The sequence below is a fragment of the Lissotriton vulgaris genome, chromosome 2_1 (assembly GCF_964263255.1).
Source record: "Lissotriton vulgaris chromosome 2_1, aLisVul1.2, whole genome shotgun sequence".
NCBI classification, from domain to species: Eukaryota; Metazoa; Chordata; class Amphibia; order Caudata; family Salamandridae; genus Lissotriton; species Lissotriton vulgaris.
This window is the reverse complement of record NC_141687.1, coordinates 1,017,542,445-1,017,569,169: the sequence shown is the minus strand read 5'-3', so window position 1 is coordinate 1,017,569,169 and position 26,725 is coordinate 1,017,542,445. Positions and strand designations below refer to the sequence as shown.

At 41.0% G+C, this 26,725-nt stretch overlaps 1 protein-coding gene across 5 annotated transcripts in view; it reads right to left on the bottom strand.

Annotated features, from left to right (window-relative positions):
• The window catches only part of SLC4A10 (solute carrier family 4 member 10), a 1,035,540-nt gene that overhangs the window by 309,510 nt on the left and 699,305 nt on the right, over window positions 1-26,725 (bottom strand). The gene's annotated exons all lie outside the window — the stretch shown is intronic.

The following is a 26,725-nucleotide window of genomic DNA, read 5'->3' as shown; positions in this document are numbered from 1 at the left end:
GGTTACACATGAAACAGGATATTCGCAGTCAGGACCACCGTAGGCAGGATATTTGTGTCAGTACGTAGAATCAGGATAGTCAATAAACATTACATGTCCCCACCCAACAGTGTCCGTCTGCCGTGTCATAAAGCATTAAAAGGCATACACCCTTTTTTCTGAACTAGTAAAACGCACGGAGAGTTACCTCTAATCAGTCCTGCAAAGAAAGAAGAAAAGGAAGAAAGGAAGGAAAAGCCAAATTTAACAAGAAAAATAAAGGCCATAGAACAGAAAGGAAAAAAAAAAAAAATTGCGCGCTGCCAACGCCATTTGCAGACATACCTCATTAAAGCGCTACTCACAGGAGGGACCCCCAGCATGGACGCCGCGTCGGCAAATGCCAGGGCCACCCGCCCTAGGTTTGAAAAAAGGCATGGTGTCATCAGTTCCCCAACGTTGGTACACATTAGGAGTATCGTCCCCACTTTGCGGCGGATGAGCACATACGAGCCCCCGCAGTCCAAAAAGGTGCCAGAGTGGTATAGCGCCGCAACCAGCTCCGAGTAACTGAGGTGCGGAGTGTAGGCATCGCATTGCGGGCCAAACAGAGTTCCAACAGAAGAGCCAAAAGCAGCTGGTAAACAACCAATTTCGTCGGGGGGGAGGGGGGGGGGACCAAACCAGCGCTGAAGAATGGCATGTGTCTCGTCCTCAAGTTACATGGGGCAGCGCTGGAGCCAAGTTCTCGGGGGCGGGCTGACCTGCATAGCGGTTGACCGCCACCTTCTGGGTCCGTGCGGCCGTTGTTGTTGCACTTTCGGGTGGCGGTGAAATCACGCGGGGTCCCGGCTTCAAGTCTCGTGCAGGCCAGAATCACGAAGGTCCGTATCTCCGCTTTCGGGGCACGGAAATCCCTCGGAGTCGGACGCATCTGCTCAGCGCCCCTTCCGACACACGGGAGCACCGGAGCTGTGCGGGATGGTCGATAGGATCAGGCGGCGGGAGAGGAGGGCCAGCGGAGCCGGGAGCCCGGGCGACCATCTTGGCCGCCGGTCTGGCTCCGCCCCTGAGGCGTAGCATTTTGATGGATTCCCAAGTCTTCCAGTAGTGGTAAATCTGGGAATCCGCCAACATCCATGGATAGATGCATGGTAAAACTGCTTCATCCTTGAAACACTACCCTGGGGCAGCTTAACGCAAGGCAGCGATTTGAGCTGCATAGGGTTTCCCTAAATGTATCAAGCCGCGCAGCGCCACCCTAGGTGGCCTTGAGTGGCCTGATAACTCTGACCTAGTAGGTGTTTCGTCCTTCCACCCCATTGCGTGGGCAAGGGCGATACAACTGCATGATAAATATGCCCCAGAGTGTGTATACACTGAAGTCATGTTCTTAAGTTGGTACAGCCATGCTTTAGAGGTGAGGATTCCTCTGAAGGAAGAGTAAATAATTCACCTCGCAGATCTCTAAGTGGCTTGCCACTTATCTGAACTGTGTTCATATAGACTGGCCTAAATATGAAGCCATGAACGTGAGCGAGAATGACTAATCAGCTCTGTCTTTTACAGTTGAACCAAATAAAGATCACATCAAAATCTCAAGTCTGGCATGAATTGTGCACTCCCATCCAGGATTTTCCTTCCTAGCTACCACCAACCACAGTCTGATGAAAAAACAGAAGGGAAAACAGTGCAAGAATACTCACAAGCATTGTTAATGCCCAACATCCCCGGAATTCCTAAATTGGAAGGTAGAAAGCAGAATCTCATTTTACCCCTAAGCATAAATTTGTGTTTTGTGTGATCCTGGAGAAATTACTTTATCTGTTTTTATCTCACTTTCTATTTCTGCCAGAAACGGGAGTACAAATGTTGCTATGAAGAGATAGGCCAAGGAACCCAAAGCAGCCCTGGCAATTTTTTTGGACCAGTCCCTGAAGAAGAGCTGCCTGACCCCGGGAGGCTGGAAAACTATTGCCTGATGCTTTTGTTACTGGGGCCTGATAATGCAGCACCACTGCAAAACCGGCCCCCAATAACAAAACTGGTGCTTACTGCTACAAATCAAGCCCCCAACTATACAGCCTTCCGGGGAATAAAATGTAGTTGAAGTGCATGCAAATGGTGTCCTAGCTTATGCTTGTACAATAATTGTCAGTCATCCCTCGTTATTTAAAGATCCCCAAGAAACTCATTGTACGTTCTCAGTATTAGAATGGCAAGAGGTCTCATTAAATGGCCATAAATTATTAAGAGCTGCTAATTTTAAAAGAATGGCTTTTCTGTCCCGTTGGATGTCCTACTGTACACCGGCCACCCTATATAAGAAGTGTCCCGAGGTAGGGACAAGTGTTTTCGTTGTCAGCAGTCGGGGCTGGGGGGCTGGCTCTATATCTTTTTTACCTGTCCATCTTTAACCCAGTTTTGGGAAGAAGTGTTCTCAGCTGTTAATGAAATTTTACGGAGAGAACTTTAACCTGAACCAGAGATAGCATTATTTGGGTTTATAAGGAAAAGATTGAATACACCAATTCCTAGAGGAGAGAGAGCATTTCTCGCGATCTCGTCTTTGGAGGCCCTCTTCCTGATCCTTCAGAATTGGAAGACAGCGAAAATTCCAACCTTCCTTGATTGACATGGAAAAATGCAACGTACTAAAACCTTTGAGGAAATTTATGCAAAGAGGGTAGGGGCCACTAGGAAATATGTAGCAGTATGGAAATGTATGGATTAAAAAAAAAAGAGAAGTAAAAGGTCCAGTGTTTTAAATTAAATGGGCGAAAAATTGAGTGCATCGTTTTATGTTATTATGCACTGCACTTTACTTTAGGTATTTAGAGTGAGCAGGATTAGCTCCCCCTTCAGGGGAAAAGCTGTGTTTAGCTGTTAGTAGTTGAGTCTTTTAAGTGCAATACATTATTGCATATGTCTGCAATTAAACACCTATCTCAATTAAATTCCTACAGTTAAAAACACATATCTACAATCTAAATCCCTTCCTCAAAATTTCATGTTATGTTATGGTATGTTTTGTTATGTTATGCTATTTTACGTTATGTTAAAATATATATATCACGTTCTTGTTATCTTTTGTTATGTCTAGCATAATAAGATTCCCCAAGCATTGATCTGCCATCTTCACATGAATTTCCTTCCTTTCCAAAATATATTTTCAGGCAGCTGTTTTCTGTTATCATGTTTGCAACAATATGGTTTCTGTAGAAACTTAGTATACTTGCCTCTACTAAACAAATCACAGAATAAACTTAAGCTGGCTAATATATGTTGTTAGAAATAGACATTAAATGCACCACTAGACAGCAGGGTTTACAAATTATATCCACTGCAATAAAGAATATAATGCAGACCCATGAATACTGGACCCAAGTACCATATATTTCCCCTTCTAAGGCAACTAGCATGTCACATCCTTACCCATTAGGAGTGGATGGTACATGTATGCGGGTACTGTTACAGGGCCATTATGTGGTTGGTGGAAGGAGGTAAAGCAAGTGAAAAGAGAGCATTTACTGCTCCCGTTATGCTTATTTTAGTGCATGGACAAGAGACTGCTACAATAGTTTCCCACAGCCCCTGCAGCTCTGTGCGAAGGTTCAGGTCCGGTGTCTCGAAAACTAAAACTGATCTGGCCTGAAGTTTGCAGACTCAAAATTTCTGAGCCAGAGACAAAAGGAAACTTAGAATGGCCTTGAGCGATGTATACCCTGGAGATGACATGTTAGGCCACTTATAATGAGGTTGGTTTAGTTAACCTGCAACCATCTGAAATCAGCGCTATTTGTTTCTCTTCTTTATTGAAATGAATTACAAACTCATAAAGTAGTGAGGCATCCCATCCTCTAATCATGTAGTTGGTGGGTTCTCTACCATATTTTATATTTTATATCTAACATATATTACAACAGTATGCAGAGGCTACACGAAAATGTCATGTTGCTTTAAACCTGCTAATACCTATCAGAAAAATGAACTAAATGTTGGTCTATGTCACTATGTGTTAGTATGTCTTTTTCTCTCCCATTTCTACAGGTACATTTTGCTTCTGTGAATTACAGTGAGCTAACACGGGTAATATCCGTGAGTAATATCACCTAAACATTTTTTTTCTCTTTTCACATTAAGAGCCTCACGGGAGGGTGCACCTTAGCGGGTGCATACCACAGGAGTGCTATTTGTTGTGGTCCTGATGAATGCTGAGCGAATTTGCGTATTTACCAGCAGAAACATGTTGACCGATCATTTTATCTAAGGACACAGGTTTCCTAATATAGAACCTAGTTTGGTCCGTACATACACGTTTTTAATTCTAATACAGGTTGGCCTCTATTAAAAACATTTTACAGGTTCAATCTCGTATTTTTTACAATTTTGCACTCACAGTTAAATTCACATTTCAGTTAAATCACTGTTACACACATCACCATCCCGCTCCGCTGTAATTCAGGCGTCGTAGCACGCTGGGGGGGCACTCGGCCTCCCCGTCGGGGACCCAATGATGAAGCATGTCACCAACTAGTGGTGAGTGAGGGTCCTTTTACAAAGAGAAAGACTTGTCTTCCTCTTATGTTTGTAAACACACAAGGGCAAAGGTTGCTATTTGTGGGTTGCCATTTGGGGTTTACCTCAAATTGGTTTACTTGAGTCTGGTGGGGGATTAATATAGTTTAACACATATTTAGTTTGTTATTGGCCCAATAACATAACTCTATTGTCAGAAAGATCATTTGCTATTTTTCTGTATGCCTGAGCCTAGCCAATTTCTGGCAGTGCTAAATCTTGTCTCTGGGATATGTTGATTCAATTTGGCATTTTTTTGTACCTGATTTGTATTGTGGGAGAAGTTCATCATCAATGTTTTGTTTTGTACCATATGTGTAATATTTACGTTATTGTATACTACATGTAGGTCGGTATGCAACTTGTTCAAGACAGTACAGGAACAGACGAGTTTAGCCTTCAACTAACAAGTTAAATTGGCTCAGCCAAAAACAGAAATATATTGAACAGTTTTGCACTATTTATGGATTTCTGGTGAGCCACTGTAGCTTGCAAAGCATGCTGTTTTAAAGTCACTCAAATATTTTCTGAAAGTATGCACCATAATTGTGGTGGGGATGCTGCACCGTTTCTATTGACATCATTCTCTCTAAGAGGAAGCAATAAAATAATCTCAGTAAAAGAGGTTGTGAAACATCCTTACAATCTGCTTTGAAAAACTCATGGTAATATCACTAGAAAATATATTCAGAAACAACATCACAGTCGTAGAGATTGGGGTACTGCATGCATAAGTTAAGCTGCACAATGCATGTTGTTTGTGAATTCAAGGGGGCAGATTCAAAATGTAGATGATTTAAATAACCAGTCTCAACTACATGGATGAAAAATAACAACGTTTAGCTACACTAAATAAAATGGTGTGATGTCTTATATCTGCAATTCAAAATGGAATTCAGCATTTCTCTATAGTTCTATTGTATGGGCTGGATAACAGAATCAATTCTTGATATTGACTACAATGTTTAAAGTGTGCTACCATCATCCCATAAGTAGAGAGTTAATTTGGTGTGTTCATCTTAATATGAGAACCCTCAACCACTGTTTAATATCTCATTCAGTGGAATTCATCAGAGATCATAAACTTCATCAGCATAGCCTGCTACACTATAATCAACCATATCTGTTCTTCTCATTGTATATAATGATAATAATAATAATAATAATAGTAATAGTAATAATAATACTTCTACTACTACTACTACTACTACTACTACTACTAATAATAATAATAATAATAATATTAATAATAATTGCAATTTCCTTTTTAAGATTTGACCTTTCTCCAGAGTGTGAGAGAAGGGGGATTCTTCACAGGTATTTTATCAAACAGATCTGAGCAGAACAAGAGATTTATTTTGCCAGACTTAAAGAGACGAAGTGCATTTTTCATTATGACCATTTTTAGACATTTATTTTGTCCACTTAACAACAATAGCATATCTTATATGAGTAATTTACCAGAATATTGTGATTTAAATTTCGTCCTACACAGATGTTTTACTCAGAATACCAAGTACCACAAAATCTTGAAGTGAAATTTGTATAGATGTGTATAGATTTACTATTCTTTGCTCCGCATCTATGAATGCTGACAGTATCTATATCTTCAACGTGCGTCGCTGTGGAGCTAAGAATAGTAATATATATATATATATATATATATATATATATATATATATATATATATATATATATATATATATATATATATATATATATTGCCACAGTTTCTTCTTTCCACATCTAGTAGATCAAAGGAATTTAATTAAATCGAAACACAAAATGGCGAATTCACGTTTCGCTACCAGTTTGCGACCCGGTTCGCGAACCGAGAAGCGCTTCTACCGCGAAAAATCAAATTTTTTTTATTTGCCCCACGGGACCCTTTAATAACCCCAACATCATTCCTAGGGGGTCAAGAGGGGTCTACCTTGCCCCCTTTCATTAAATTCCCCCTTCGTTTTTCTCCTCCTCTTGTCTCTCGATCCTACCGAGAGACAAGATGGCGGCCGCACCGGACTGTTTAGAATGTTGAGAGACACCGGAGAGCCAATCAGCTTCGCTTTGCAAAGCTCCGTTACGCGAAAAGTACGCCATCTGGAGCGCTACCCGGGACGCTGTCACAGATATATCTGTTTTTTTAAACGTTAATTTCTCGAAATCCACTGGAGCACATATATTGAGACCCAGCAAAGGCACATCGGGCTAACAGTCCCTACAATTTTGCCAAGTTTCGTGCAAATCCATTCAGCTGTTCGAGCTAAAAGTGAGGCCAAAGGCCCTATGGAAAAATGAATGGGAAAAATGCGTTTTGGGACCCCCCTTTTTTCTCGGCCCCGCCTTGACGGAACCCCCCCAAATTTTCAGGGGCTGCTCAGAAACAAAATATGCCATTGTCCTGAAAATTTCAGCCGATTCCGTCCACAAACGCCAAAGTTATTAGACATAGAATTTTCAAAAGTTCCATAGAGAAAAAATCCTAACTATATATACCTACTGGCTATCGATATTGATGTAGTTGGTTTTCTAACACATTTTGTAGGATGATATGCTTTGTAATCTATGTTCAGACATACAACCGTTACATCTACAGCTGTGAAATAGTTATGCAATTTATTGCCCATGCTGTTAATAAGAAATATGCAGTCACCTTAATAAAATTTTCAGAAAAATGAAGGCTTTGTAACTGAACTGACAGCAAGATTGTACACACTGTAAGGACACGAGGATAAAGATATACATCCACATGCATTTCAATTAACCTAAAGCCCAAGATGGATCAATGTTTACACTACCTCTGCAAACTTCAATGAAGTTTTAGAGAGCCCAAAGGGTAGGAGATGAGGGAGTACAGAGATGAGATGAGCCTGTTAGAGACATACACAACAAACAGAGTAAAATAAAGAAAGATACACGTGAATGACAACTTTTGTAACCAGGAACACTACGTTAAACAATATATTAAATCTGGGACACAAGAATCTCACAAAGACAGAAAAGTGCCTAAGTTAAAATCTTAAGAGAGGCCTTCTACTTTTCTTGTTTATTCTAGCTATGTTCATATCAAGGTATATTCAAAATATCTTGTCATTGAATCCCACATTTACCTGTCTGTGTTGTTTAATTTTTATAACAATTCAGTATAGGCAGGATGACAACATTTTTCAATTTCATCAGTAAAACCTGCAGATTTTTGGCGTAATGTGGACTACCCCTATAATGTTGCATTAGTAAAGGCAGGTCTCAATAGTAACACATAATTTTATTGATATAAAATTATTTTTTCGACTAATTTGAGCTTATTGCTTAAAAATATGAGTAGGGCTTTTGACAATACCATCCATGTAAACATCTTCATCTCCATTGTATATTATATTTAATTATGAGTATTCTGTTATGTTTCACAATTTGTTTAAAAGATATACATGCTTTCTTCACAATTATTAATTATTTCCCTTTTCCCACAAATCTTGTTGTATAAGCTTTGCAATGTGACATCACTTTGCTAAGTGTCATAACACTGACCTGAGGACACTTGAAATCAAAAGAAATCATTTGTAATAGTATAACATACAATAGGACATACACTACATACCCTCATGTAACTATAGCTAGAAAAACAAGAGAAGTACTAAACATTCATTTAGATAAACATCACATGACCATATAATGAACATGATGAGAGAAGGAATGAAACTGTGTACACAGAAATAGATTATTGCAATCTATAAGGCTATTGGGTTTATTCAGAGCAGGGAGGCATTAGGACGCTTGCTAAAAAATGGTAGGATTACTTCAAAAACTCTTCTGCATTCTCTAACCCTATTGATAGGGAGGTACAAAGCATCATCTCCACTGGCAGAACCAACATAATGAACATCACAAGGATTGTGTAGATGCTGCCAGAAATGGTATTAGAATTTTTCCCACTTTAGGATTGCTCCTTTTCAGTGGTTCATAATCAGTGCAAGAAGACAATGTAAATAATTGTAGTCTAGCCTAGAATAAAAGTGCCCTTGATGTGCTGCTTGATTACTTCCAGTATGTACAGACACTTATTATAGGGACACTGGCAATGTGTCCCCCAATTTGGGACTGCACTTCCAGTTCCCAGTTGTGGCTGCACCAATTCTGTAAGTCCAAGCCAGAAAGCTACACAAAGCAAACTGACTTATAAAAGGTGCTAAGAAAGCAAAAAGTCAAACCCTATAGCTCAGGAGGGAAAAAAATACTAAACGCAACTCTGAATTGCTCATTAAATATACAAAGTGCAAAAAAAATACACACAAAAAAAAACATTGAACCAAAAATTTCTCCTATTAATCACTAAGGGCCCAATTATGAAGTAGGGCGGACTGCAACAGACCGACCATTGGTTGCGGTCTGTACCACATCTGCCCCTGCGGTCCAACTGATGCATTACGATGCGGCTGGCGGAGGCTTTAGGCAGAGGCACCAGCTGCTGGTGTTTGAGCCAGTCATAGATGCGGAAATGCACATAATCCCTTAATGATGGCAGAGCCAGCCTCAGCTCCACTGTCAGGATTATATTGGCCTTTCCGACATGGAATGGCTATTGGAAATTGACTTTGGGCCCCCTAGAAGGGCCACCTTCCTCCCGGCTCTCCGCTATTTGGGCTGTACCCCCCCTAAGCACCCCTGCACCATGTGGCTGGCACCGCATGGTGCCACCAACACAGTTCATGGATGTTCACACACATCTATTTCTCAATGGAAGCTTGTGCTGCAGGCCTTTTCCACCCACCTCACAAGCTTCCATTGAAAAATGGATGTTTGTGACCGCACTATGGGCTGTCACAGGCTTATCGTGAGGTCGGGCAGTTCCAAACCTCAATGGTATCGTGCAGATATGAGGCCCTTAGTCTTTGAAACACTCTGCCTGAAGATCTAAGACTAAATCACAAACATCACTCCTTGAAGAATTAATTTTTTTAAATCCATTCACTCTGAAATTCTCACTTTTTCACTTGAGCCCTATTACATGTAACTATATCCACTCTATTGCTGTTATTGTTTAACTTTCTATCTATAACATGGACAACCTCATATGCCCAAGGGACACAGGTAAGTATATATATAAATCTGGACAAAATGTTACAGGGACTTCATTCAAAAGTTGAAAACTCATCAGTAGGTATGAGGGCTCTCTCATCTACTTAACATCATTCAATATCAACTTCGTTGACTGGAAACATAATTACAGAAAACACATTGCTGGACAAAGTCAGAATTTCCATCATACATATAGTGTATTCATACATATACATAATGGTGCTAAATATGTAAATGTGTAGTGAAGACGAAGCAGTGCTCACATGATGATCATATTTACAACAACTAACACTCAAAGACACTATATAATCCCCAATGGTTGTACAGTCACACACCTCAGAATGGCATAGAGAAGCTCTAATACATTTGCAATCCCTCTTTACTAGTTGTAGATGTCAACCAATGGGGGTGGGGGGTTTTCGACGTTTTGATCGCAAAGTATTTGAAGGGTCTACTTATTGACGTTGTCATTCAACTATCACACGCACTTCATGTGGGTTGTATAATCTCAAGCGTTTATCTCCATTAATTACCTCAAAGAATTTGATGGTACAGAAAATTACTGCATTGTCATAACCACAAAGTAAAGTGTCTCGTCAACTGGTGAGTAATCAAGTGTTAGTGCATGAGAACCCTGTGCTCATCAATGCATCCTGCTCCAAAATTATTGGAACATCCCTATGCCTTTCCCAAGTCAATGTGATCATACAAGCTTTGGGGATTATATTTTGTATTTGTGTGTTGATATTGAATGATGTTATGTAGATGACAGAACCCTCATACCTGTGTTATTCATGTGCCTAGGTTTGCTGTATACAAATATGTCTAATTATTTAATCAATTAATTAATTAAATGTCAATAGGCATGGTGGAATTGCCAACTTGTATGTATGATGAACTATTCATCTTCTTTTTCCCGAAACCGAAAAAAATCAACACAATTTACAAAATAACAATCCAAACCATGTCCAAACCCTGTGATAAACCTTAACTAGATGTCAATGTCTTGCACACATACTAAAGCAGTAGGGCAAATGTAGGATTGCCCTCAGAACGCAAGCTCAGACACATAATAATTCAGAAATGCTCTTAAAAATCATACCCTCTCTGTTGTAAAAGAATCCATACTATCAAACTCAACATGCTTGTTATTAATAAATAGAGGATTACAACTATTCTTGCGGGGGTCAACATTTCTTAATGGGAAATTGGAAGAAGAATGAATATGCACTCAGGCATTCTATGTACTGAGGGCAAGTAAATTACAATGTTGTGGATAGTTAAGAAGCATTAGGTAGAGAATACAAAACACACCCTGTCACAAAAATGGTAAGAAATAAAGAACTTTGGTGGAAACTCTAAATAATACTTTAAACATAAACATCAAATTTCAGAGCAATTGTTTTAATCCAGAATATATTGACTAGTTATTAATCCATGTTGAATGTCATAGTTAAAAAAATAGAAGAGCAAGATGGCGGCCGCTCACTAGCGGCGGTAGCAGTGGTGCAGTGAGGACGTGTTGGACTGGAGCTCTGAAGGATTAGACATGGCTCGGGACTTGCCACACTGATTACAGCTCGACTAAAAAGTTTTAAGCGTGGTTCTTCTTAAGTGATGCAAACGGTGTTTGCTTGCCGCGGATCGGCAAAACAGCTCCTGCAGGACCTAGCGGGCATTCTTACAGCCCTGCTGCCTAGGTGGAAACGATACGACACGGTTAGGAGGCGGAGGAAGGGTCGTAGGCGTCCACAGCTGAGGAACGCCGTAGCTGCTCAGCGATTCGAACCTGAAGGCGGAGTTGAAGCCTGTGGAAAGCAGCAGCCGCCCGAGGGATATTGGAACAGTTACATACCGCAGAGGAGTTTTATCCGCCCAAAAGCTATGTCCCCCAAGGTCAACCCTGCGGCCAAACTCGCGGGTACTAGGGAGAAGCAGCATGTACAGCGTGAGGAAGAAATGGCGGAGATTGTTGGAATGCATAAACCCCCGGCCGAGGAGCGAAGTAAGAAGAAACAGCTACAGCAGCCGGCAGGCACACGGACCCGGTTAGCGACTGCATCAATAGCGGAGCTCTTCGCCAAAGCCGGTAAGGAGAAGGGGGCCGAAGGTGGTGTAAAGGCAGATGGGCTCACATCAAACGGGACTGATGTCGCTAACAGAGTTGATGTAGTGCCACCCCAAGACTGTTTAGTGGCTGATGGTGCTAATACCGCTGGCGTGCTTTCCCTGGAGCTAGAAACTACACAGCAGGAGGGTGAAGAACGAGTAATGGCAGACGGGACACCTAAAAATATGGTCACAATTCAAAATGAGGGTCAGGCAACTCAGGGGCATCTTGAGACACTTGCGGACATAGAGCTACAACTGGGTAGTTCCCAGGTCTCTGCACCCGTAACGTTAGATATCTGCTTGGGCGCTGTTTATCAGTCTGTTACTCACACGGCCTCAGCTGAAGAGGAAGCGCAGATTGTGGATGCACCAACTGGTGGAGCCATGATCGGCGATGGGAAGGAGAGTGTCCCAAGTGAGGCTTTCTTCTCAGCTTCTGATGGCCAAGAATGGTCTGAGGACGAGGAAGTATGCTCTTCCTATTTAGACTCTGAAAGCGACCCCGAACCGGAGAAACCAACTACGGCTCTAAATGTCTCAGGGGCTACAAGCAAGGGGGCTGCTGCTACCGCCCAGCGTGAGTTAAGCTGGGATCCCCCTTCGGATAAGCCCTTGCAGGGTACCCCTGGCCGGGAGTTCGCCCAGTTGTCACTCCTAGAGTCAATACACCAGGAGATCATCGCTCATAGAGAGGAAACTCGTAAAGATAACCAGAAAACCCATGTCGTCATGAAAAAAATGCAGGGTGTAGTCAGGAAATTGTCAAAGGCTTGCGCCATTACTGGCGTTAGAGTGGCAAATTTAGAGGATAGGATCGTCTCGACAGAGACTGCAGTGGCTGAAGCTGTCTCTAAAGTTAATGCACAAAGTGCACAAATGACTGACATTCACTGGAAGCTCAAGGAAATGGAAAATATTCTACGCAGGAACAATTTGAGAGTGCTTGGTATTCCTGAGGGAGCCGAAGGGTCGGATATTAGGGCATACATAATTAAATTATTTAGTCAGGCATTTCCCGAGCTAAATGGATGGAACTGGTCCACCGAGGTGCAAAGAGTTCACCGCACCCCTTTCAATATGAGAAGAAACACCAAGGAGGGGGACAAACCAAGGGCGGTTTTGATCTTCTTTGGAAACTTTATTTTGCAGCAAGCTATGTCAGATCTGGCTAGGCCAAATGCGAGACGGAGGGCTGAAGGGATTTCTTTTTTCATAAGGCTGGATTACTGCCACACCACGGTTGAGAGGCGATGGCGGCTTAGAGGAATGATCAAGCCCTTTCAGGACAAAAACCTCCAGGCCTTCTTGATAAACCAGGCACAGTTAAAGATCATCAATAACGGAAAGACTCTGTTTTTCTCCTCAGAGATCAAAGCGAAAGAATACCTTGACTCTTTATGTTTGTAGTCGTGTTGTTGAAGGCTTTTGGTTGGGTCTAGGCGAGTCATGCGGCAGTGGTGTGGATCCAGGTCAATGTCTGACTCTTTCTGTCTTTGTTTTTGGGTTTATTCTTTTTTGGGCTCCATAATACAGCAGATAATTGTATCAACTTATAAACGTCCTCACTGCTATCACTGCGCTCCATCACACGCACAGACTAGGTCTGGGCGCCTCACTGAGATGGGAGAGTGGGGGGGGTGGGAGGAGTGGGGTGGTGGTAGAAGGGGGCAGAATGGGTGGGGGTGGGGTGAGGGTGGAGATTGGGGGGTGGCTGGGTGGAAAAAGAGGGAAAAAGGGAAGTGGTACAGCCTAGGGCAAAGTCATGGATAATAATGTGTTTAAGGACTTAATTTTTTAGTTTACAGCACAATGTAATGGCAAACATTAGAATATGTACTATAAAAGCTGTTTCATGCCGATGGTACAAGCAGAAGCATTCCGCGGCTTTTGCCACGAAAAAGAAGGAACCTGGATGACACACAAGTAGAAGAGTTTGAAAAATGTTTGATTGAAGATGAAAGAGCATGTGTCCCGATACCCCCGAAGAAGGGTTTTATGCCCGAAATGCATTGGGCATTTTTACAATAAAGCGTGACACGCGGAAACTTGGATCATTCTTGTGCTTTTTTGGAGAACAAATGAAGCGTAATAAAAATGGATAAAATGAATTGAAGAATACAAAGGAGTAAAAAGGATAAATATGAATGAACAAAATTGTGGCATAAGCGAAATTTTTCATGGATTTAATTCATTGGATTCGTTTGGAAAATGGCTGTGCAGCTTGATGGGAATCAAAACGAGGTTCCCTTGTGTTCTTATCATTTTTGCAGCGCAATTGGACAGAGCGCAGAGGAAGCTAGCACGCCCTGCAGGTTCAATTAACAGAGTACGTTAACATGAGGTTTATTTCAGAGAAAGTGACTACATAGGTGTGCAACTCACCATCTCGTGAGTTTGCTATAAATGCGGGAGGCCTGAACGACTGGAAGAAGAGACAGAGGTTGGCATACCTGGTAAAGCATGAAAGAATTGATATTCTCTGTATACAGGAGACCCATCTCCTATGGGCCAAACATAGGCAACTTTTTCTGAGTGGTTTTGAATTAGTTGTATGCTCGACTCAGACATCTACAATCCGGGGTGTCGCTATTCTAATTCGAGCATCTTTGGGTAAGGCAACGAAAGTAAAAGCAGATAGCAACGGGAGTGGGCAACAGTCGAATTAGAACTGGGCTTTACCTTATGTGTAACCTATGGCTCCAATCTGGATGAGCCTGAGATGTTTGACTTCCTTGAAGTTGAATGAGTGGGGTGGTCTACCCCGCTGATAATAGCAGGGGATCTTAATATTTCGGCTGATTGGGCCGGCTCTGCACCATATGCTGGCCGCAAGCCTAAGGTTTTTTAATCTGTACCGTCCCTGCTGGGCTCCCATGGGTTGCAGGATGTTTGGGGGGTTAAATTTCCTCTGGATTATGAGTTTACTTATTTTTCTAACCCAGCTCAGAGGTATACAAAGTTGGATTATTTTCATATTTCCTTGTCCGAAGTATCTAAAGTTGATATTATCAAACTCCCCAGATTGGTCTCAGACCATAACCCCTTAATTTTATCTTATGATTTAGGCCGTTTGGAAAGGAAAAGAAACTCCTGGTCTTTCGAGAAAAAGCTGCTCGCCGATATTAGATTCACGGATCACTTGAAAAAATGGGTAATACAGTTCTTTGCGGCAAACAGATACAGCACCTCTAGGAATATGGTCTGGGAAACTTTCAAAGCGGCTCTGAGGGGCGAGACTATTAGCTGCTCTGCCAGGTTGAGAAGGGAAAATAGGGGCAAGGTTGATGCTTTAATGTTGAAATTGGTGAAAGCTGAAGAACAACATTTAAAGGATATAGCTATTGGGGTGAATAGTATTGAAAGTCAGAATGTACTCTTAGCAGTAAAAGCCGCACTCCAAACCAAAAAGAGGTAACCTCGAAGGCCATAGGGGAGTCTCAGACCAATATGGCCAAAAGATACGAGACCGGGTAGCAAGCAGGGAGAGCGCTTGCTCTCCGGTTAAGGCAAGAAAAGGCTAGGAACACTATTGTTTGTATCGAAGAGGATGGGGTAGAGTATACGGAAGTCAAGGATATCCTTAAGGTATTTGAGAATTTTTATCAGCGGCTCTATGAATATGAAGCACCGGGTAAAAAACCTGGGGAGGGACTTCGAGACTCTGGTCCGCAATTAGAAGAAGAAATTAAAAAGGAACTCGATGAGGATATCACATTAATTGAGATTACGACAGCACTGCGGGAATTAGCACCCGGGAAGGCTTCCGGTCCCGATGGGATCCCCCTTGAAGTATATAAAGTTATCGAAGCAGAAATTGCCCCACTCTTGCTAGATCTTTTTAATGGGGTCATGTATTCTGGTTTGATACCTGACTCTTGGAAAGAGACAAATATTGTAATCTTTCACAAAAGGGGGAAACCGGTGGAAATGGCAGGATCTTATCGCCCCATATCTTTGATCAATTCCGAAACACAACTTTATTCAAAAATCTGGGCAAAAAGGTTGAGCAGGATCATTGGCAGTCTCGTATCCCCGTGGCAGCATGGGTTTGTCCCCGGTAGGGGTACAACTGATCATACATGCAGGGCAATAACACTGTTCCACGCCCTGGCTGCCACGGGGGGAGAGATGTCCATGATCCTGCTCGACGCAGAGAAGGCATTCGATCGTGTGGATTGGAGCTTTCTCTGGGGCGTTTTGGCGGCGAGAGGATTTGGTCCTAACATTATTGGAGCCCTTAAGGCAATGTACGTAGACCCTGTAGCCAGGGTGACGGCTATGGGTGAGAAATCAGGGGTGATTAACATCAAGAAGGGGACTCGTCAGAGGTGCCCCTGCTCCCCTATCCTCTTTGCCCTGTACATTGATCCTCTCATTCAAGGTATTTTAGCCTGCCCTAGAATAGCTCCAGTGATTTGTAATGGCTACCCAAATAAAATCTTGGCGTATGCCGATGACCTTGCCATGATAACTAATCCACAACAGTCCCCCCCTATTTTGGGTGAGATGGCTAAAGTGTTCGGTAGTGAGTCTGGGCATCTATTAAATGAAACCAAAACTCAGATTATATGTTCCAAGAATATTGTCAAAACCGACTATAGATTTGTGGATTCCTCCACATATTTAGGGGTTAAAATTAACGCCTCTGTAGAAAAAATTGTCGCTGAGAATTACCTGCTGCTTATTAAAAACATTGAAGATGAATTAAAGAGAATAGACGTGCTCCGTCTCTCTCTCTGGTAGGCAGGATGAATGCTTTAAAATTGTCTATGTTTCCTAGAGTGCTGTCTTTATTCCGTGCCATCCCATTACTGATAGAGGATAAAATTATGAAACATCTGGAATCCGTCTTAATCAGATTTGTGTGGCAATATGGAAGGGTACGGCATTCCACTAAGTTAATGTCGTTACCTAGAGAAAGGGGTGGGATGGCTTTCCCGAATTTAAGTTTATATCATTGGGCCTGTCTCCTGATCCAAATGACTACCCTAGTACAGGCCGAACCTGAAACTGTCACAGGGCCTGGGACTTTAGATGGAAGGGAGCCCATCCAGATTTTTAGGATGCTTTTGGGTGGCAAGGCATCAGGTTTGCAGCAGTGTGAGTTAGAACGACGTTTTTATAAAAAAAAACACGATTGAAGACACTGTATGGGGCTTGGCAGGCGTGGAAAGCTATCCGGAAATTCTTTAATGTCCCAAAATTAAATCCCTTTCTACAATTGTGTAACTCGTCCATCTTCCCCCAATTAAAAACCGATAGAAATTTGCAGGTGTGGAAGAGAATGGGGATCCTATCTCTGGGAGATATATTGGAAGGAGATAAGATCTTGGGATTCGAGACACTGCAGGATAGATACGTTATTCCAGGTAGCCATTGGCTTTTATATGCTCAAGTTGCTCGTACGATCGGGGCTGTTAGGCCTAGGGTCCCATCGACAGTTGACTTTCCGGTGATTGAGATATTACGCAGAGGCTGTAAGAAGATCAAAACTGTTTATGACTGTTTAGTGGAGCGAATTCAGGATGACATCGAGAAGGTGGGGACTAATTGGGCTCTAAAACTGGGGGATCCAGATGTGGATGTGGATCTTTCCTTCTCACTGAACAAAAAGGTATTTCGGGCTTCTAACCTTCGGGCACAACATTATAAGACTATTTTTAATTTGCACCACACTGCTGCTAAGCTATGCGCCTGGGGTACAAGGGAAAATGACAATTGCCCCAGATGTAATGAAAGTCATGCTGATATAACACATATGTTCTTTTTCTGCAATCGGTTGGATTCTGTTAAAAGTGAGATAATGAAATTTTGGGAGGGGCTGCTAGGTCATGTCATTGATCTATCCCCTACACTAATGCTGCTCGGTAAGGACTCTAAGCTGGGCTTGGGGGAGGACGAAAGGGCCTTAGTGTTTTTATCTGTTGCAGTACTCCGAATTTTAATTTCTGCAGCTTGGAAGGATGCGATTGCCCTGTCCTTCCAGATGTGGCTATCCAGATTGTTGGGAATTCATAACTTTGAGTTATGCCTGTATGAATTTAAAGGTAGTAGAAATCGTGAGAAGGGTGAACGCTTTGGGCCCCGGTAACAAACTGGAGGGCTGCCAGAGTATGATGGGTCTTAAAGTAATTGCTGTCTTATGGTCTGATAGGTTCTTTTAATGAAATGTCTTTTATTACTAATCTTTTATTCCTTCCGTTAAGGTTTTATCGCAGAATTTGTGTAAATATATCAATTGCTCTATTTGTGCTTCGACCATGTATGTAATATTGTATGAATTATGTCCTTTTATGTACCACACTCCCAATAAAAATATAAATAACAAAAAAAGTTAAAAAATAGAAGAAATGTAGGTTAAAATTCAATCACAAAAAAGGAAATATAGGGTTCTGCAATTAAAGACGCATCCAAGAATGCAGTATACCACTAAATAATCACAGACAGGAAGGATATTTATTATGGGCACCATGTAAGATAATTGAAGGAATCATAAGTATTTGTTGGAGTAACAAATTTTGCAAGAAGAAGATTGAAAGAAGTGTCCAAGTCTTTTACATAGGAACCAGAGATCCTAGTTTTGGATCCTAGTGTAAGATTCTCACTGTGGATCAAATGATTGTAAACAAAGCCTTTCATCTACTGGTAGATAACTATGTGAATGTCAACTGGGAATACATAATTGTGTTATTTAGAGTTAAACCCCCACTTGATGTATACCATCTTGTGTCGTCACCTAACACATTGAGTAATGCACTCTGTTCTGCTGCCCGCTCATCCACCGGCTTAGTTGACGCTATGTGAACACAAATACATACACGTATACAAGAATAATTGAAAGTAAAGCCCTTACTTATATTGGAATAAAATAAGAGTAATAAATAAAAGAAAAGACTGACAGCTATTTTTTGTGTTTTAGATATTCTACTTCTTGTAGATTCGAAACAGGTTTTGTTCTCACTACTGGAATTTGGATTATGAATTGATCATCTCTCATATTCAGGGATATTTAAGCATTACACATGTTCAGTAGCTAACAAAAATGAAATCAGTGATGTTGTTCTGTTAGCAGATTTATGGTTTGAACAAGCAGAGTACCAAGGAAAATAGTAGTCTAAGAGGTGATGTGACCTTTTAGGATAAAAAATAGAGTAATCACTGTGATGTGAGATAACATATATTTATCATACATTATTTTGTTCTGAGAAAAAGCATAGGTAAAATAATCTGGAGAAATGTAATATTATATTTTGGATGAAGAAGAAAAGTAAATGCTTATGAATCTAATTTCATAAAAAGATAGTTAGATGACAGTAAAACAAATATAAAAACAATCCTGAGAGTCAAAAAGTTAGTTGATATTTCAAAACTGCATGGAATAATATAGATCAGTTGGGAGGGGAAAAAACTCCACAAATATCAAATAAAAAAAAATATATTTGAAGATTCAGTTATTTTAAAACACAACCAAACATAAATGGTCAATGAGAACATGAGGGATCACTGAAGTATAGAGAGAACATTTAGAAAATGCTTTTTTTTTACATTTTCGACTTATCATCCCTGAACGATGGGTCTCCCTCGACATCGTCTGCAGTAAGGAACAGAGGCCGCATGTCCAGAGATCAACACAACACCTCCCCTTCCACTAAGGAACCAATTCATCTCTTTACCTGACAGTAAGGGACTGATGCATCATCTCCCCTGTGTAGCAGTATGGAACTGATACATCACATCCCCTGGCAGTAGGAAACCGACGCATCACCTCCCCTGGTAGTAAGGAACCAATACATGAAATTGCTTTTCTGGCACCTCACCGCCCCTGAGCTTGTTTCGTCTTGGTATTTTGATGCATCCAAGGTACTTTGTGCTAAAAGAAATGCATCCATAGATTTGTATTGAATTAACTTATTCAAACCTTTGAAAAGTGATATCTTTCTCTGTGTATGTTGGAATTTTGACATTTAGGTCTTGTTTGATGCAGATAAATAGCGGCTATGTTTCTAAACTGGTATGGACTCATTTTGTAGTGTTTTTACTGTGTGTGTATGTACTAATACTTTACACATTGCCTCTGAGATAAGCCTGACTGCTCGTACCAAGTTACCAATTGGGTGAGCAAGCGTTATCTTAGTTGTGTGACTCTATTACTCTAATTAGATTGAGGGTCCCTACTTAGACAGGGTGCAAACCACTGCCAACTAGAGATCCCATTTTCTAGTAATCTTGCATTACAAATTTTGAAGCTCAGCATCAAATTTGCAGGATAGGGAAACATTTAAGTAACTCTAGAATCTACCGCCAGCTCCTTCAGGGAAAAAGGAGGGAATAAACACTGGAAAAGTAGAGCCTATGCAAATCGATCATTTGAGACATTCTTTGATGCAGGGGGAGAGCAAGTGCAGGAGAAAAGAAGAGGTATATATGTTGTGTGAAAAAGAAGGACATTAAGGGCCAGATGTAAGACCATAGCATTTTGCGACTCGCAAATTGTGCTCAATTGCGAGTCGCAATTTGCGAGTCACAAAATGCTATGTTTTCTCCTGCATTCACAAAGAGGAAGGGGTCTCCTGGGGACCCCTTCTCTTGTGCTAGTGCTTTACCACCCTTCTTAGAAGGGTGGTAAACTGCAACTGTTTTGTGACCGCAATTGTGGTCATGCATACGGATCAGACTCGCTATTAGGAAGGGACGCCCCTTCCTAATAGCGAGTCGCTAATCCTATTTAACGAGTCACAAATAATTTGCGACTCACTAAATAAGGTTAGTACATGGCCCTTTGTATTTTGCATGCGCAAACGGGTCGCAAACCCGTTTGTATATGCAAAATAGGGTCATATATCTGGCGCTTAGTTAGGCAATGTCAACAACTGACGGAAAATGACAAGGCTTGACCCTGAAGGGTAATCCTGGGTGAACACCTAGGGACATTTCAGGTACTGTCCCCAAACAAAACACATTTACGACTCATCATCATGCACCGTAAATGGTACCTGTAATGTGCCAGCACTACTGGATTGGAGGGCTGTGGGTGTTTTATGAATAACACTATACAAAGAAGCATGCATATTCTCTTTCAAGTAAACTGAGGTCATGGAACACTATGGGATGGAAGACATGCCTTTGATGTTAACATATGAGACAGTGACATGTGGAAGCCTTTAGTTTTGATTTACTTGCAGCCCCATTCCTTCCTATTCTGCTTTGGAATTTGTGGCTTTGATTATATACCCCTCAGATAAATTGATCATAAGCAATTATTCAATTTATAACAGAACACTGTAAAGAATACTGCTCATCCCAACTCCGAACAAACTTACACCAATCTAAAGCTTTTTTCTTTCTTGTACCAGCTGAAGAAATCCTTCAGGGTCTTATAAATTGTAGAGATTTTATCGATGTATTCAGTAATACTAGGGTAGATTAATTGCTGCCACACCATAATTAAGATTACATATTTGTTATCATATAAGTAGCTTCTATTACACATGTGAACATCTATCCATAAAGAAGATGTCATATGGTGAAAAAACTTGGATTTTACAATTTACGGAAGGGTTTAATTCGGCACTCAACTTCTCATTCATGTGCCCTTATTTACTTTGTTCGTTAAGATAATGGAGCATAAAGACACTGTGTCGAATACAAGAAACTGAATGCTATTAGCTTCCAAAAAACATTATTGATTAAAGCTCATTTCTGTCAAGTTGGATAAAATGAAGGCAGTCAAAAATTTCACATAACTTGACCTTAGAGAAGCATATAATGCTTAATCTGGTAAGAATTTGAGAAGGAAATATGTAGAATATTTCTTTCAAGACACGTTTTTGAAAAATTAAGTATCTGGTAATGACCTCTGGCCTACAAAACATTCCTTCTACTTCACAATTGTGGCAATCATGTGTTTGGTACATAAAAGATGCAATTTGAGGTGATTTATTTAGACAAACATCTTAGAATTCTCCAAAATGCCCGCAAATCACGTGGAGGTAGTTTTGTAGAGGTTCTATTTTAATTCACTATATACAAAACTGGATAAGTGTCAATTTAAAGTGTCCTTTGTTTCATTCTTAGGATTTAGGATCTCTGAAGATTGCATTAGAATGGAAGAAGACAAGGTGAAAACAGTAAAAGACCAACCTGATCTTAATTCAGAGAAGGAGATTTGCAGAGGTACAATAATTCTTCCAAAGTAAGAAGGTGATGTTTTACCTCAAATGTCCTCTTCCCTCACATACACCAAGCTGTGTCAGTAGTGACTGAGAAGGTTTAAGTAAAGGAAAATTGGATTCAAAAGAAAAGCCTGTCTCTAGTCTTGGTTTTACTACCTGGTCTGGTCGTCCACTCTTCTAATTCCTTGTAGACTTACATTAACTGAATTGAACTATACAATTTGTGATGGAGAGTTTTTAATAATCAAAGAAGTATTTTACCAATGATGACGTTACTTTGGGGAAGGGCAACACAGAGTCACTATTTGGGTGGACCACAGGAATCCAGAATATATTAGTTCTATGAAAAGAGTTAACCTACAACCTGCTATATGACATCTTTTAGGACGTTTTGACTATGAAATTATTTTTCAACTAGTTTATCGTCATAGAAAGGCAGATGTATTATCTGTAAAATGTGAGAAAATTATTTAACTCACCACACCCGAATATTGGCTACTTAGATTTCACATGTAAAGATGTGAGATATATTAAGGCAGATTGATTTCTACAGACAGTAAAAGAACAAGGAAATATTTCATAATACCAGTTTGTGAGTCAGGATCTTCAAATGTGGAGTTTTAACTGCTAAGTCATTAAGACAGACTTTATAACCCAGTTGAGGATTACAACATCAACAATTAACATGGGGACATCACTCCCTCTTGGCTGGTCACCTGGAAATCAGAAAATGACTGCTCTCTCATATTGTGTGGTGGCTGAAATATCCCACTTTAGCTGATTTCATAAAGATTAGTATGCATTGGAGCAAAACAGATAGGTTGATTACAACCTTTGCTCAGGCCTTGTCAATCCTAGATGTAAATCTCAATGGATTTTAATGTTGAACCTCCCCTTTCCGAAAGGTGTACTGCATTAGTGGTGGTGGATTGCTTCTCTAAGTTAGTTCATTTTGTTCACCACTCTCAGTATTTTTAAGGAGTTTTACAGATATATTGATTACCTAGGATCATAACTCATGATTAAGTTGGTTAATGTGGTCAGCGCATCTCTTGCAAGGACCCACTATAGCTACGTCACCAGACGCCTGCCATGCCTCACTGAGTGTAAGGCCTATAACAAAGGGTATTGGGTGGATTTTGGTCCCTTCATCTCCCAATGTTGTTGTAATGTTGTCTTGAGGGCCTTCTATGTCGATAAGGCATCTACAGGGAGGTCACAAAGGTCCTGGAAGTTTCGAATGTGCCCCATTGGAGAAGAAGTCACAGTGAGCACAAAGGCCATCCATCTCCCAGAACTCAAGGGGGTGGCCAGAAAAAAACGGAGCTGTCTATTGTGAACCCTTAAAGTGGTACAAGTGAGGAATTTGGAGAACAGTGGCACCAGGACCAAAACAAAGAGCAATGGAGTTAGAGGGCATCCCTGTCTGATGCCTCCGTCCATCAGGTAGGAGTCTGAAATGCATTGGCCTGCCCAGACCCTGATGGTGCAGCATATATGGAGGAATTTAATTCAGCCAAGCATTTAAGGGCCATAGCCAAACCTGCAAATGGCCAAGAATGTGTATACCCAGTATAAAGAGTCAACAGCCTGTTCCAGGTCTAATGAAATGCAGGCCGCACTGGGGCAGTCTCAAGATGCTAGTTCCTTGACCGCAAAAATATGTCACATGTTCAGCAAAGTATTGTCCTGTGAGATAAAACCATATTGGTCCAGGTGGAACAGTGTTGGTAAGTTAGGCAGGGTCAGTCTGAAAGTTTTATTGAGGATTTTGTAATCAACGGATTGAAGAGAGACCGGAGAGTAAGAAGACGTGCCGTCCGGCTCATGACAAGGTTTTGAAATGGACAGCACAAGGGCCTCACATTGGGAGGGCCTTGCCTTGTGGTGCACCTGCAGAAGGTGCAGTATTAAGGACGATTCATCTGTAGCAAATCATTTGAGCGGTAGCCCATCCAAGCCACAGGGAGCCTCTCAGGTGCATTTTAATTGCTTCCTTTATGTCTTGCTCTGTGATTGGACCCTTTAAGGTCTGTTGGTAATCATGCTGTATTTGAGGTAAGTGTAACTGCAACAAATGAGGTACAGAATGCTGAATGATTCAAACATTCTCCCCCAATCAAAAGATCTGGGTTAAATCCATTGTTCTTTTGCCCACTGCGCCACCCCTGTTTGGACTCAGCCATATGCAAAACAATCTTGACCCTGTGGCTCATGTGAACAGTCCAGACAGAACTGCCAAGCCAGTTCCTCCTTGGCCCGGAAACAAGCATCCTGGGACCGGTTTCAGGGTATGTCAACCTTCATGACTCAGGCTAATTTGAATCCAGTGGCACCGTGAGCAAAGGCCCCACGTCTGGGCATACCCATCCCACTTAGGGCGAAACGTGTAACTGCAACAAATGATGGACGGAATGCTGAATGATTCAAAAATTCTCCTCCAGTCAAAAGATCTGGATTAAATCATTCATTCTTTTGCCCACTGCACCACCCCAGTTCAGATCCAGCCATATGTAAAACAGTCTTGACCCTGTGCCTCATGGGAACAGTCCAGACCAAACTGCCAAATCAGGTGCTCCCTGGACTGGAAACAAGCATCCTGGAACCGGTTTTAGGGTATGTCACCCCTCATCAGCCAGGCTAGCTTGAATACAGTGGCACAGTGAGCAAGGGACCCACGCCTGGGCATACCCATCCCACTTAGAGTGAAAAGTGTAACTGCAACAAATGATGGACAGAATGCTGATTGATTCAAACATTCTCCCTCCGTCAAGAGATCTGGGTTACATCCAATGTTCTTTTGCCCACTGCGCCACTGTGTCACTGGACCAAGAACTAACTAGATTGGGAGTCATCATACACCCACTCATCTTATCCTTTTAGTTTAAGGGGCCAGTTACAATTTGTATACATAATATATATTGGAGGACGGAAGCATTTCTGATTCTTTACCCAACTTGCCTGGTGGCTCATTCTCTAAATAAAAGTAATATTAAAGACCTATTTGTCCTGCAGAAGTCCTTCTGATAAGGACGAAACGCGTCAGGTGTTTCTCAATCACCTTGATTATGTTTTAAAGACTTCATTGAAAATAAAGGAAGAAACTTGGAAGAAAATTTTGTAGACATGGATTCTATACAATTCTTTGTATAATTTGTTATGTGGTGAACCAGGGCTATTGTATTAAAATATTACATTCCTGTATGGGAATTACACCGTGACAGTGGGTGTTTGTCAGTGTGCACACACGTTTCTGGGTAGTTCCAGATTACATATACATACATTAGAGTTAGCGGGTTAGGTGCTGAGGTCTATGGGGTTCCACTGTTCAGCTTTCCTACCTAGCTTGCCCCTTCACCTAAAACTCATCAGAGAGTACACCATTAACCAATGCTCGGTGACTAGTGCCAGATAGGCAGGGTTCATATAGAAAAACCGCTTAAGAGGAATTCAGTTGGCTGACAATGAAGCCCACAATACATAACCTCCACAAATGTAGTTATTATTCTTTTGCTAAATTCCAGAAAGTAAAAACGGAATTTGTATGTTCAACTGCTTAATGGTCAGGGATAAGTGTTGGATAATTGCTCATTTGTGATTACAATGTTTTCAGGGAATATAGGGGAGGGATATTGATCTACCTAGTTTCTTCTTATTTATTTCCTTTTTAGAGACAGTAATAATAATGAAGCTTTTCTTGGTTTAGAAATCTGCCTTTCAACAATTCATCTTGAGAAAATTCTTAAGAACAGAGCTATTCAAACAATTGCCTTCTCATCGTTATAATTGTCAAGACCTTGAATTTAAACACACTTTCCTACCACTTTGTCATCAGATACTGCTTGGCTATACTTCTATCTTGAACATGCACGTCCCAAGTTACACGTTTAACATGATTTCACCACATGACACCACTTACCCCACCTGCATGCAGTATGTATACATTTTACAGTGAAAAATAATCTTGAGACACATTCTTGAGAAAAATAGCTGTGAGGCAGAATATTGAGAACAGTACATTTTGGTTCTTTATCATATATTCTACAGTAGAGTGATTCCCAGTCTGAAAAGTACACTTTGCCAACAAACGTTTCGGGACTTTTTATTGTTGCTTGCTCTAGGCAATGTCCACAATCTTCAATGTGAAATAACAAAGAAAATAAATCTAAATTTACCGTTGAAGCTGCACTTTTGACAGTTTATTCGCACTTTATATATCCAACAGAAATTGGTATTAAATATTTTAAATTAGGGCGAAGCCTATGCTTTCCAAATTCCTCAAACCTCACATCAAGTCATGAACAATTTAGCACTTTTTTATGTGTGTTTGGATGTGTTCTACTTTGCTGCTTTGAGGAACATTTGCTCTATAAAACGTTGAATAAAAAAGCATCAAAGACGTCCATGCAATCTACCCTGTTTTACACATCAACTTTACAACTATTTCAGGTACTGACAATCTCTAATAATACCTGTGGAACCCTTTGCTTTAAAAATGGCGAAACATTCAAAATGAGTTGCCAAAGTCGCTCATTCATTCCTGTAAAACAATGTACTACTGACCTTTCAAGATAACATCAACAACCATCTGTTTCAAAAAACCTAAAACTGCCAGTGCAGAGCGACCCCTAAACTTGGAGTCCTTCTTCATTACCACACTCCCAAACTCAAGCTACATGTTTTAGCTACAATGTACTGGGCTGCAATTATAGTACCTCTTTCCACAGCATCACCAACAAACAGTGACATCCAATTTAAGTTTTGAAATACGAGAAGTTCAGCAATTCCCTATACAGTGTTTCCAGGAG